The sequence below is a fragment of the Brachyhypopomus gauderio genome, chromosome 7, assembly GCF_052324685.1.
Source record: "Brachyhypopomus gauderio isolate BG-103 chromosome 7, BGAUD_0.2, whole genome shotgun sequence".
NCBI lineage: Eukaryota > Metazoa > Chordata > Actinopteri > Gymnotiformes > Hypopomidae > Brachyhypopomus > Brachyhypopomus gauderio.
In genome coordinates, this window is record NC_135217.1 from 17,543,796 (window position 1) to 17,556,208 (window position 12,413).

Genomic DNA, 12,413 nt, shown 5'->3' on the forward strand with positions numbered 1-12,413 from the left:
TCCGAAACGATGTGTGGTAGTTTAAAGAAACACCCCTCAAAAACAGGGGAAGGAACATTTGCCTGACGAATTTTAATGTTGCTTTGTGTTTCAGGTTTGAAAGGTGCTGGAATTTAGGCTAAAGTACTTGAAAATACTTGAAATTGTAACTACTTCGTTTCTAGGGTTGCCATCTGTCCCGGTTTTCCCGGGCTGTCCCGGTTTTCCTTCTTTTATAATATTTGGTATTTGGCAAAAAAAATCATTTAATGTCCCGGTTTTCACTAGTTTAGTTCTAACGACTATTTAGACTGTTTTAAATCTGCACACTTTAAATCTGTTTTTTTTCTCGCTGTGTCCATTTAACACCCCCCCCCGTAACATTTTACGTTCGCCACCCCGTGTAAGTATGACAGTGTCCTTGTTTTTGTCAGACATAGGTGGCAACCCTATTCGTTTCACAACAAATATCTGTCTGACTGAACAGTTTTCTTGTAAACAAATACGAGCCTCTTGTAATTCCAGGATGAAACATGAGAGAACGTGAAGACGTTAAGATTGGGCGTTTTGAGAATAAACAACCATTAAATAATGTGATAAAAAGCGAATTTTTTCGAATCATTTTGAGTATATGTATAAATATTTAACTTAATTAAGTTTAACGTGCTTAATTAAGTTTACCCTCTGTGTGGGGGCGGGGAAAGAGGCGCGGCAATTTGGTTACTGGTATCATGGCAGACGGTCGCCCAGCTGGACCACAGGTATATATGCGTGCAGACATAGACATCAGGTGCTAAAGCACCACCAACTCTGTCCTTTATCAACGAAAGTGCCCTTTTAAAACTTCGTTTAAAAATATATATATTATTATTATTATTATTAACATTTTACTGAGGTCGGTTTGAAATGATCTTTTGAAAACCTGAGCGAATAAAAACAATGCCCTGAAATGCGCCACCACCTCGCACACACCCGACCTCTCTCTTCCTTTAACACCAGATGCGCTGCAGCAGCAGTTCAGTTCAGCGAGTGGAAGGAAGCTGAACTGACGCTGAACGTTCACAGCACGCCTTTCGCTCTTGGCCATGCCTCTTTCCCCGCCCCCACACAGAGGGTTAAACCGGAGCAAAGAAAAGAGAGAAGCGCAAAAAAAATTATGAATGTAAAATGCGAGACGCAAAGAAAAGCAGTGACGCGCAAACAAAAGAAACGCAAAAGGGAGAAAGTATTGCAAAAAAAAAAGCAGCAACATAAAATGTGAAATGCAAAGAAAAGAAAGAAACGCAAAAGAGGGAAAGTATTGCAGAAACAAAATAGGAACGTAAAATGCAAAATGCTAATTTGCGATTTTTTTTTCTCGTCACCATTAAAGACCCTAATTTGACTCCATACGGCCCTTCCATTAGGCGATATAGGCAAATGCTAGGGGCGCCGGCTGTCCAGGGGGGCGCTCGCGTGCATGCGTTTATTTATTTATTTTAACAATGAACAATTAATAAATGTGAAAACAAGCAAAGTCCACATAATCATAATTTCATTGTTTAATAATATTAGTCAAATTAATAATTCTTATAATAACAACACACGACACCTATCACCCGCGCGCCAACCCACCCATCACGCACTAGTCATCAGACCAAAGCACCAGCAATTTCTCCTTCCTGAGTGATGGTTTACATCTCTGCAGCAGAGAGCTTTTTTTTGGTCTGGTGGTCAAAACACACATGCCTGGTGCATTGCATGAACCAGATTCTAGATCTAATCTAGATCAAGCTTGAATGCACTAGAGGCAGTCATGGTCCTGTGGTAGGCAGTGTTGCGAATAACGCCGTTAAAAATGACTTTTCCTGTCGTTACAATGCCGTTGACGTTACTGGTCATTAAAAGCGGTGCGTTACTATATATTGATATACTAACAGTAATCCGAGCGGACAACTGCCCAGGCTAGTGAGGAGTAACATATCTCGATAGGTCACAGTTCTCGGTGTAACACCTGTTTAACTTAACAAGTCAGTAAGCGATTGGCTAAGGCAGCGTTATGGTAGCCAATCAGAGCCAGTGCCAGTGACACACGCATGCCAGTGACACACGACACGGACACAAATGGAGAAGAGGCAGAAATTGCGAGTCAGGAGTAAGCCGAAGAAAAATTCGCATTTTCAAGGTGGCGATATAAACATTATTTAAGAAAATAAGAAAGTTCCTGAATGTCTACCAGACTGGCTATTTGATTTATTTAATTAAGAATAGAGGTTTTATTGTTAAGTTTACTTCTGTTGTGAACCAACCAGTTGTCTCAGGTTGAGAGAATTTAATTTATTTTGATAGATGTAAATGCACTTTATATAGTGTAACTGTTTACTTTTGCTTATTTTTTTTTCCCCCCAAAGATTTGGGATTTTAAAGGATTTTATCCTGCACTAGTCTGTGGATGTGCAATAAATATCAAAAGTTAAACACCTTTCTGATCTACTCATTTCAACTGACTGTGAAAACTGCTTTTTCAAAAAAATCCTTATTCATTGGCATATAACTTTTTTTTTTACTGTAACGCAAATAGTTACTTTCCCTGGTAACGAGTTACTTTTATTATAGAGTAATTCAGTTACTAACTCAGTTACTTTTTTGAACAAGTAGTGAGTAACTATAACTAATTACTTTTTTTAAGTAACGTTCCCAACACTGGTAGTAGGGAACTGGTCTTGTGACCGGAGGGTTGTGGGTTCCATTCCTAGGCCTGAGGCCATGACTGAGGTTCCCTTGAGCAAGGCACCTAACCCCAACTGCTCCAGGGGCACCGGGCTAGGGCTGCCAACCGCTCTGGGCACGTGTGGACCACAGCCCCCTAGTAATCACCCTAGTGTGTGTGTTCTAACGGCACATATGGGTAAATGCGGAGGACAAATTTTGATTGCGGTGAAAAAAAATCACAATTGACAAATATGGCACATTTCGCATTTCACGTTTCACTACATGGTTTCCACCAGCAGATGTCACCCACATGCACTATGAGGTAAAGTTGAAGTGCCTAACCAATTTTTTATACCTTGTTTAAAGGCCCCTAACTTTAGAATTCCTAATTCCTATCTCTATTACTCTGAGCACCAAATCAGATTTACTGCTTCAGAAAGCTTTATTTCTTCAACTAGAACCTTCTGACTTTCTATAGTAAGAAACACATTTTGCTCTGTGTCACAGTACAGAGGCCCCATGCTGGCCACCTCCGTCTGCAGCGGCAGTATTCCATGTCCTTTTGTTGTTATGTTGTGTTCGTCCCTCAGGTGAGCGGGGCCTATTAGGATACCCGACACCTGAGGGTAATTTGTCTGTTTGTATATAATAGAATAATAGAATTTCTTAACTAAATGCAGATCTAAACATCAATTTCTGTATATCACCTATGCACTCAAACAGTGAGCTATTTTGATTTTAGAGCTTTAGGTTCTAGAACAATGTAAAGCTAAATTTACTGCCTATTGGTGATAACTGATACCATGTTTGTTAATGATATGTGGTAACGGAAGCATATATAGGTTGACCAGAAAAGTACCTTACCTAATGCAACATAATAATCATGCCTATTTAGGTAAAATCTAAACCAGTCTAAGACTAAGCCACTACGGCCTACCTAGCTCTGTAGTCGATCAAGCAGTATTTCATGATCAACAGTTCAAAAGCGGCACTTAAATCTAGCAAAAAAATGACTGAGTTTGCCTGAATCTTTATTCAATCTGAGGTCATTTACTACCGTAACTAGTCCTGTTTGAGTGCTGTGGAGGGCTCTGAAATGTACATTGTTTTACCAGAATATAATTCTTTATGTGAAATCAGCCTCGGAAGCATCAGAACTGATGATTGTGATGGAGGAGTGAATGTTAGCACACAGTTTCTGTTACTGAAAAAGAGAAGTGTTGTATGTGTGGGCACAGACTGTAGCTCTGTGGATACTTTTTCCGATTAGCATGATCAGAGTCAGTATATGTAACAGTATATACGTAGACACTGCATGATATGTAACAATATATATAGAGATACTGCACCATATGTAACACTATATCTATAGATACTGCACAGTTCACTACTTGTGATGCTCACTCAGCTTTAAAAGGAAAACTAAGTCCTGTGTGCTGATTTCCATAGTACTTTTGGTTTGATTATGAGATCACTTTTCCTCTTTCACACTTGTAGCATAAGAAATATTAACAACCTTGTTCTGATCAATAAAGTATATCAGTGAAGTACACTATATTGCCAAAAGTATTTGCTCACCCATCCAAATTTGATCAGAATCAGGTGTTCCAGTCACTTCCAAGGCCACGGGTGTATAAAATTAAGCACCTAGGCATGCAGACTGTTTTTACAAACATTTGTGAAAGAATGGATCACTCTCAGGAGCTCAGTGAATTCCAGCATGGAACTGTGATAGGATGCCACCTGTGCAACAAATCCAGTCGTGAAATTTCCTCACTCCTAAATATTCCACAGTCAACTGTCAACTGTATTATAAGAAAATGGAAGTGTTTGGGAATGACAGCCACTCAGCCACAAAGTGGTAGGCCTTGTAAACCGAGGCCTTTTGCGCATAGTGCAAAGAGGTCACCACCTTTCTTCTGCTTTCTGCTGATCACTAGACATATAAACGTCATGTGGCCTTCAGAGTAGCTCAAGAACAGTGCGCAGAGAGCTTCATGAATGGGTTTCCATGGTCAAGCATCTGCATCCAAGCCATACATCACCATGCGCAATGCAAAGCGTCAGATGCAGTGGTGTAAAGCACACCACAACTGGGCTCTAGAGCAGTGAAGGCACGTTCTCTGGAGTGACAAATCATGCTTCTCCATCTGGCAATCTGATGGACGAGTCTGGGTGTGACGGGTGTTGCCAGGAGAGCGGTACTTATCTGACTGCATTGTGCCAAGTGTAAAGTTTTGTGGGGGGGGGTTGTTTTTCAGGAGCTTGACTTGACTACTTTGTTCCAGTGAAACGAAGTCTGAATGCTTCAGCATACCAAGATGTAGCGCCCCCTGGGGGTGGCTACTAGAATTTGTTCTTAATATTAAAATACAATGATAAATGATGGACCAGTTAGGTTCGCTCTGGAGGCAAGGATAATAAAGACACACAAAATACGATGAGATAAATTGCAATAAATATATTAAATACCTTAAAACAGGGGTATCAATGTGCAATGGGGAAAATCAGGTGAGAAAAATAAAAACACATTAACAATGTTCACACACAGTATATTCAAGGTTTAGTTTCTCTATTTTTATACACAAAATATTAATCAATACCCAATGGTAGAGTTTATGGTGTTTCCAGAATTAAATATTTAGTACTCAGTCCTCAGGGGTAACAAAGTTGATATCTTAAGTTCTATTTAGATTATTAATCAGAGGTTTCATTTAATTTCTAGGTTTTATATCAATGTTTATCTCACTAGCTGAGGTAGGTATAATTAGAGATTAATAGAGTTAAAGTAAGTATAATTGAATCACTAAGGTAAGTATAATTATTAAGGTATTAAGGTATGTATTGAAAGTATGTATAGGAGTATTAAGGTATGTATTGAAGGTAGGTATTCGTTTGATTTCACAGATTAAGAGGTAAGTATTTGTTTTGTCTATTGCTCTACAATATAATAAATCAATGTTATTTCTCTCTCAACACCATAAATGACTTCTAGCAATTCACATAACCAAAATAATAAAACAATCAATTAAAATAAACAAATAACAACAATATAAAACAGTGAATATCAAAGTGAAACAGTAAATATCAAACTCAATGCTCAGGTTCCTTGGGCTTTTGGCTCGCCAGCTCGTATCCCACACGACTGGTAACCAGGCGGCAGGTCCGAGCAGAATTCAGTAGAATTCGTCCCAATCAAAACTGGCCAAATCCGATCCGGAGTTCAGTAATTGGGCGCCGAAACTCAGCTCACCGCGTCGATAATCCAGTCACAAAGTACTCATTCAATTTCTCGTTCTGCCTTATTCGCGATCCAAACGGCTCAGATTTGCGATCGTCGTTCACACAGGACGTGCTGGACTAGCTAACCCAAATGCTGATTGGTTGGTTTTTTGCGCAGTGGCTGTTAAGAGTTTTCATTGGCTAAGTAGTGTCGGGTTTAGCGGTTCTATTACCGCCAGCTACTTCAGGGTTTCTATTGGTCAGTTTTTGCCGCAGGACCGGTCCTATTGCTGCCGTTTGAGCTTAAATATAATAATAATTATTTTAAAATACTAATTATAATAAATATAATCATAATATATTATATTATAATAATAATTACTAATTTATTAATTATAATTTATAAATTATAATTTTAACTCTAATATTATTAAATTAAATACCCATTTTTAATTCCTTACTAATTATATTATTATTTATTAATATTTTCATATCCCATGTCAATCAACCAACCAGGATTCCACAACCTCCAAACAACCACTTGGAGCAGTATGTCCAAGGGGTGTCAGCCCCAGTAACCTGGGTTACATCCTCCCGCCTTAAATGGTATGCACGTCCCTGTGCATGCGAAGGGCATGATCAGGTGACTCTGGGTTCCCGTAAGGGAATTCTAGGAGGGACTGGGTAAAGGCAGTACTTAGGCCTTGAAATAAAGACTGTACTATAGAAATAAGGGGATTCCCTAACTCTGGGTAGGTTAGTCTCTTAACCCTTTCTCTATGCCTAGTAGAATGTCTCACAGGGTTTTCCATTTCTTCCTCGTCAGGTGCACAACAGGACTGTTTCTTAATTTCTGTGTCTTCTTCAATCTTCTTTTCAAGTTCTACAAACTCAGATGTGTCCGTTTGGTGTACGGTAGGATTAGAAGGTAAGTGGATCACAAGTGGTGTTTCTCTTGGTAACTCGTCTGGTTCAGGGGGTTCCACAGGAAAGGCATCATAATCCTCAGAAAGACTTTCAGGTGGGTTCTCAGAAGTCATCTCAGGTAAGTTTAGGACGGATACTTCAGGTAAGTTTTCACAAGTGAATTCAGGTAAATCTCTAGAGGTGGTTTCAGATAAGTTTTCAGAAGTTTGTTTTGGTGGGTTATCAATGAAGAATGTTGCTCCTATTGGGTTCGATCTGAGTGGGTGTGAGTAATAGTGAATGGGGCTTTCATCAAGATCTGATTCGAGTTCAGATTCTTCAGGGTCATCTCTTTGCGATGCTGCCCTCGGTTTTGTTACCTTGGCTTTGGGAGTTACAGTTTCTTCAGTTGACAAAAAGTTACAGGGTCGCAATAGGTCCCTGTGCAGTGTACGCAACGGCCCTTCTTGATTTTCGGGTCTGACCGTGTACACTGGAAGTTCCCCTGCTCTTTTCACAATGACATGGACTGTAGGTTCCCATCTGTCGGCCAGCTTGTGCTTACCACGTAGCTTTACATTCCTGACCAAAACTCGATCATCCTTCTCCAAAGTAGACTCTACCACTCTTTTGTCAAATCTGGTCTTGTTCTTTTCAGCCATCTTAGTTGCTTTTCCCATGGCTAGCTTGTAACTCTCTTCTAGTCGCATTTTGAGGTGTTTCACATATTGAGAGTGTGATTCCCCTTCTGGCTGACCAGGAAAGACATCAAACATGAGATCAATGGGTAATCGTGGTCTTCTCCCAAACATAAGCTCATAGGGTGTGAATCCAGTGCTTTCATGTTTGGTGCAGTTGTAAGCATGCACTAGAGGTTTTACAAAGTCATGCCAATGGGATTTTTGTTCTTCTTTCAGAGTTCCTATCATACTCAACAATGTTCGGTTGAACCGCTCTACAGGGTTTCCTCTTGGATGGTACGGTGTGGTGCGAATTTTTTGTGTGCCAATCACTTCACATAATTCTTTAATTGTCTTCGACTCAAAATCAGGTCCTTGATCGCTGTGGAGTCGTTCTGGGATGCCATAGTGCACTATGAAATGTTCCCATAAACATTTAGCGACTGTCTTGGCCTTTTGGTTTGGGGTAGGCACAGCTACAGCGTATTTTGTGAAGAAATCAGTGATTACTAGCACATCCTTCGTATTACTTCGGTCCGGTTCAATAGAAAGAAAGTCCATACAGACCAACTCTAAAGGCCTAGTGGCTTGGATGTTGACCAAGGGAGCAGCTCTCTCCAGTGGGGCCTTACGTAGGATGCAGCAACGGCAAGTTCTAATCTTGTGGTCAATGTCATGTGCCATTCTAGGCCAGTAGAACCGGGACCTTGCCAGATCCAAGGTGCGTTCTACACCCAAATGACCCATATTATCATGCAGGCTCGTCATGACCATGTCTCTCCACTGTTCAGGGAGGACAAGTTGGTACTGCATCTCCTGTTCTCCTTGACGTTTCCTATATAGTATCCCATTTTTCAAAAACAGTTTGTTCCACTCTCAACACAAAAGGGACAACTGTGGGATCTCCTTCTTCACCGATGGAGATGGCACCCCTCCCCCTCTAAAAGAAGAGATTATTTCCCGAATAGCCACATCCAAGTTCTGTTTCTCACGAATTTCTGCTGCAGGCACGCTAGAATTTAGTGGGAATCCATCAAGGAATTTAGCTTGTATGAAGTCATCTGGTAGGGAATCCGGGTTCGAAGCTAAGGAGTCTACTAATGGGATTCTGGAACCTTCTAAAGACTGACGTACTAATCGGGCCTCGCAGATGGCATGAACTACTTCAGAGTCAAGCTTTGTGTCAGCAAGCTCAGGCAAATGCTGCAAGGTAAATTGACGGATCCTGTCTTGCTCCTTCTGCGAGATGGGGTCATCTATCATCTGGTCATGAGGACGTCTGGAGAGAGCATCAGCGTCTAGATTCTGCCTTCCAGGTCGGTACTGAAGGGTGAAGGAGAAAGTGGATAAAGCAGACAACCACCGATAACTTGTGGCGTCTAGTTTGGCTGAGGTGAGGATATAGGTTAAGGGATTACTGTCTGTGACGACTGTGAATGTGTTACCATACAGATAGTCGCTGAACTTCTCAGTTACAGCCCACTTAAGGGCTAGAAACTCGAGCTTGTGGGCAGGATATCTAGATTCACTGTGTGAAAGTCCACGACTAGCGAAAGCAATTGCTCTCTGTTGGCCATCCTGTTCTTGATAGAGTGCAGCTCCTAAGCCTGTGGTGCTGGCATCAGTATGCAGAACATAGGGGAGTTTAGAGTTGGCATAAGCTAGAACAGGGGCTGATGTTAGCTTGTTGATGATGGTGGTAAAGGCTGTTTGACATTCCTCTGTCCAACGGCATCCAAAGGGTTCTTTAGGCTTGAAAAGAGGAGCCTTCTCAGAGTTCACTTTGTGTCTCTTCTTAGCTGGACCATAACCTACAGTTAAGGCATTCAAAGGCTTCACTATTTTGGAATAATCTTTTATGAACCTCCTGTAGTATCCTGCGAATCCTAGAAAAGATTGCAGCTCTTTGAGATGTCTCGGACTTGGCCAGTCTCTAAGAGTTTTGATTTTTTCAGGGTCGGTTTCAACGCCATTCCTGGATACAACATGTCCAAGGTATTTCACGGATGTTTGGAAAAATTTACATTTTTCGGGGGACAACTTCAAGCCATACTCTTTAAGCCTGTGAAGGACTCTGAGCAACCGTTGCTCATGTTCCTCCAGGGTTGCGGAAAACACTATTAGATCGTCCAAGAAGACAATGACCTCTTTTAGGTTCAGATCAGACACGCATCTCTCCATGAGCCTCTGGAAAGTACTAGGTGCATTCGTGATCCCCTGCGGCAGCCTGTTGAATTCCCAGAATCCTAAGGGGCATACGAAAGCTGTCTTGTGTTTGTCTTCTTCTGCTAACTCTATCTGGTAGTAACCAGATTTCAGATCCAACACCGAGAACCATTGAGAACCATTCAGTACTGAGAAGGTCTCTTCCAGATTGGGCAGCGCATAGGCATCCTTCACTGTCTGTAGATTCAGCTTGCGATAATCCACACAAAGCCTGATGTCACCATTCTTTTTACGGACTACGACAATGGGCGACGAGAACGATGACTCAGATTCTCGAATCACTCCAGCTTCAAACAGTTCCTCCAGGTGTCGGCGCACAGCATTAATATCTTGGGGGTGTATGGGTCGGGCCCTTTGTTTAAAAGGAGTCTCATCGTTAAGTCTGATGTGGTGTCTTACTTTGCTAGAATGACCAAAGTCAAGGTCATGGTGGGCAAAAACATCTGGGATGGCATTAAGCTTTTGAATTATCCTTTCTTTCCATGCTGTTGGAATGGGAGAATCAGCAAAGTCAATCTGTACTCCTGGGATGGGGGCAGATGACTGGGGTTTTGAAGCTACTCTCTCTGCAGGGACTACACTGGGGACAACCTGCTGCACTGCATGTAATTCCGCTATGACTCGCTTGGGCATAAGCATTATGTCGTGATCAGATTCGTTTCTCAACAGTACTGGCAATCTGGCATGGGGCCTATTGGGTAAGGTGAGTAAACTACTCGTGACTATCAGCCCTCCAGGAAGGGAGGTAGTGGGTTGTTGTAAGACGACTTGGGTTTCTGGGTTTCTGGTGGTCACCATACCCTCTAACACTGAACTTTGACGTGCAGGGATGACTTGTGGTTCTGGGCTGGAAAGTCGCACATCTCCCACTCGGCTGTCGTCAGTTTGCTTGTGTCGGATTTCAAGTGTCTGCAGCACCATCTTGTACCCGTGGCGCTGTGGAAGGGGTTGTTCTAGATTCCCTTCGCAGTAGCTCTGGTAGAGAGCGTCTAAGGTGTTGGTGCCTATCAGTACAGAAGACTGAGTTGAACCATTAGCATCTGGGACTACCAGAGCTAGAGTAGGGATTGTCAGGGCAGTGCCCAGTAACTCTTTAGGAAATGTGATGGATAATTCAATGTAACCATGATATGGTACAAGCTGTCCATTTGCGGCTTCTACTTCAAGCAAATCACTGAGGGGCTTACAACTCACATGGGGTAACCAGGTTTCATGAAAGGACTGAGGGACAGTGGTGACTTGTGATCCGGTGTCCAAAAGGCAATTATGGCTTCGACCATTTACAATTACTCGGGAAGTACATTTGGTACCTACCAGCCTATGGGGTAGCTGGTTTTGACAAGTTGCATTAGCAACATTATTTCTCACTGACATTTTGTAAGAGTTGGGACTTTTCACAGGATCAGCCTCCATCTGTCCCTCGACAGAGCCTGACATCAGTTTAAAGAGGATCTGGGGGCTTCTTCTAAGTCCCATGCTTGTTGTTTTTCTTTCAGCTGTTTTCTTTTAGTTGCCACTAAAGATGGATTTGGGACAGACTGGCATGAAGCAGATATATGTCCATCTTCTCCACATGAAAAACAATACCAGGGCCTGGGCCTCCCACTAGCTGGCTTAGAGACAGTGGTTGGGGGACTTTGTCTCATGGTCTTGTTAGGCCACCTCATCTTGTCATCCTGGCGTAGCTCTTCCCTCTCAGATGGGCAAGTGGTTTGTAAGCGCGCTACTTGATTCTGAAGCTGAACAACATGGTGTCGCAATTCTGATAGGTCTTCAGATGGAGCAGGGTTCTTTTGTGTCCTTAAGGCTTTGAGGTGCCCATGAAACTCACCCATCTGTGTCTTTAGCTCTTTCACCATCTTAGTCAGCGATTCTTCTTTTTCATCAACATCACTGGTTGCCTGAATAGCATAAGTGCCAATACGGTGCTTAACAGATCCAAGGTGTTTTTTCATCCGCCTTTCTTTTGCTACTTGCTTCTCTTCTTCAGTACGTAGCAGAAGTAACATTTCAGATAGTGGTGGGGGCTTGTGTTTCTTCTGCTCTAACTGAAGGTCAGCAATCAACCCATTGTCCCAGCATCCACGACAGAATTGTCGCAGTATCTGTTTGTCAGCTTCAACAACAGGTACAACTCCTTGTTTTGTGACTCTGTTCATCACCGAATATAGCCTCTGAAAGTATTCAGATGGCTTCTCATTTGCGTCTTGAAGAGTGTTTAAAAATTTCGCGAAAAGTTCATCACCCTCCTCGATTGTGGCAAAAGCTGAATCAAGCAACTCGAGGTAGGCCTTGGGTGCAGATGTTGGACCTAAATGCTTTACCAAATGGGCGGCTGGAGGTAGGAGACTATCCAAGATCTTACGAGATCGGTGTAAATCTGATAAGGCAGGGTCGCGTAGAAGGAGCTCTACATTGTTACGCCAAGTGTCGTAGTCTACCTCATGAGCGGGATGAGGGGTTCTTCCTGAAAAGGTTCGAAGTTTTAAGCTTGCATAAGAATAAGAAGCAGCTTCTTCACTTCTCACTATATGTTCAACAACGACGCGCTGTACTGCAGATGGGTTTGCATCACACAAGGGGATGTTTACACTTGCATTGGCTTGTCTCCCAGAGTCAGGGGACATAGCACGTGGGCAACTGGTAGAGGATGGTGCTTGATAAATTGATGGGATATCACTTATGGTGGTAACTGCTGGGGGTTCTTTG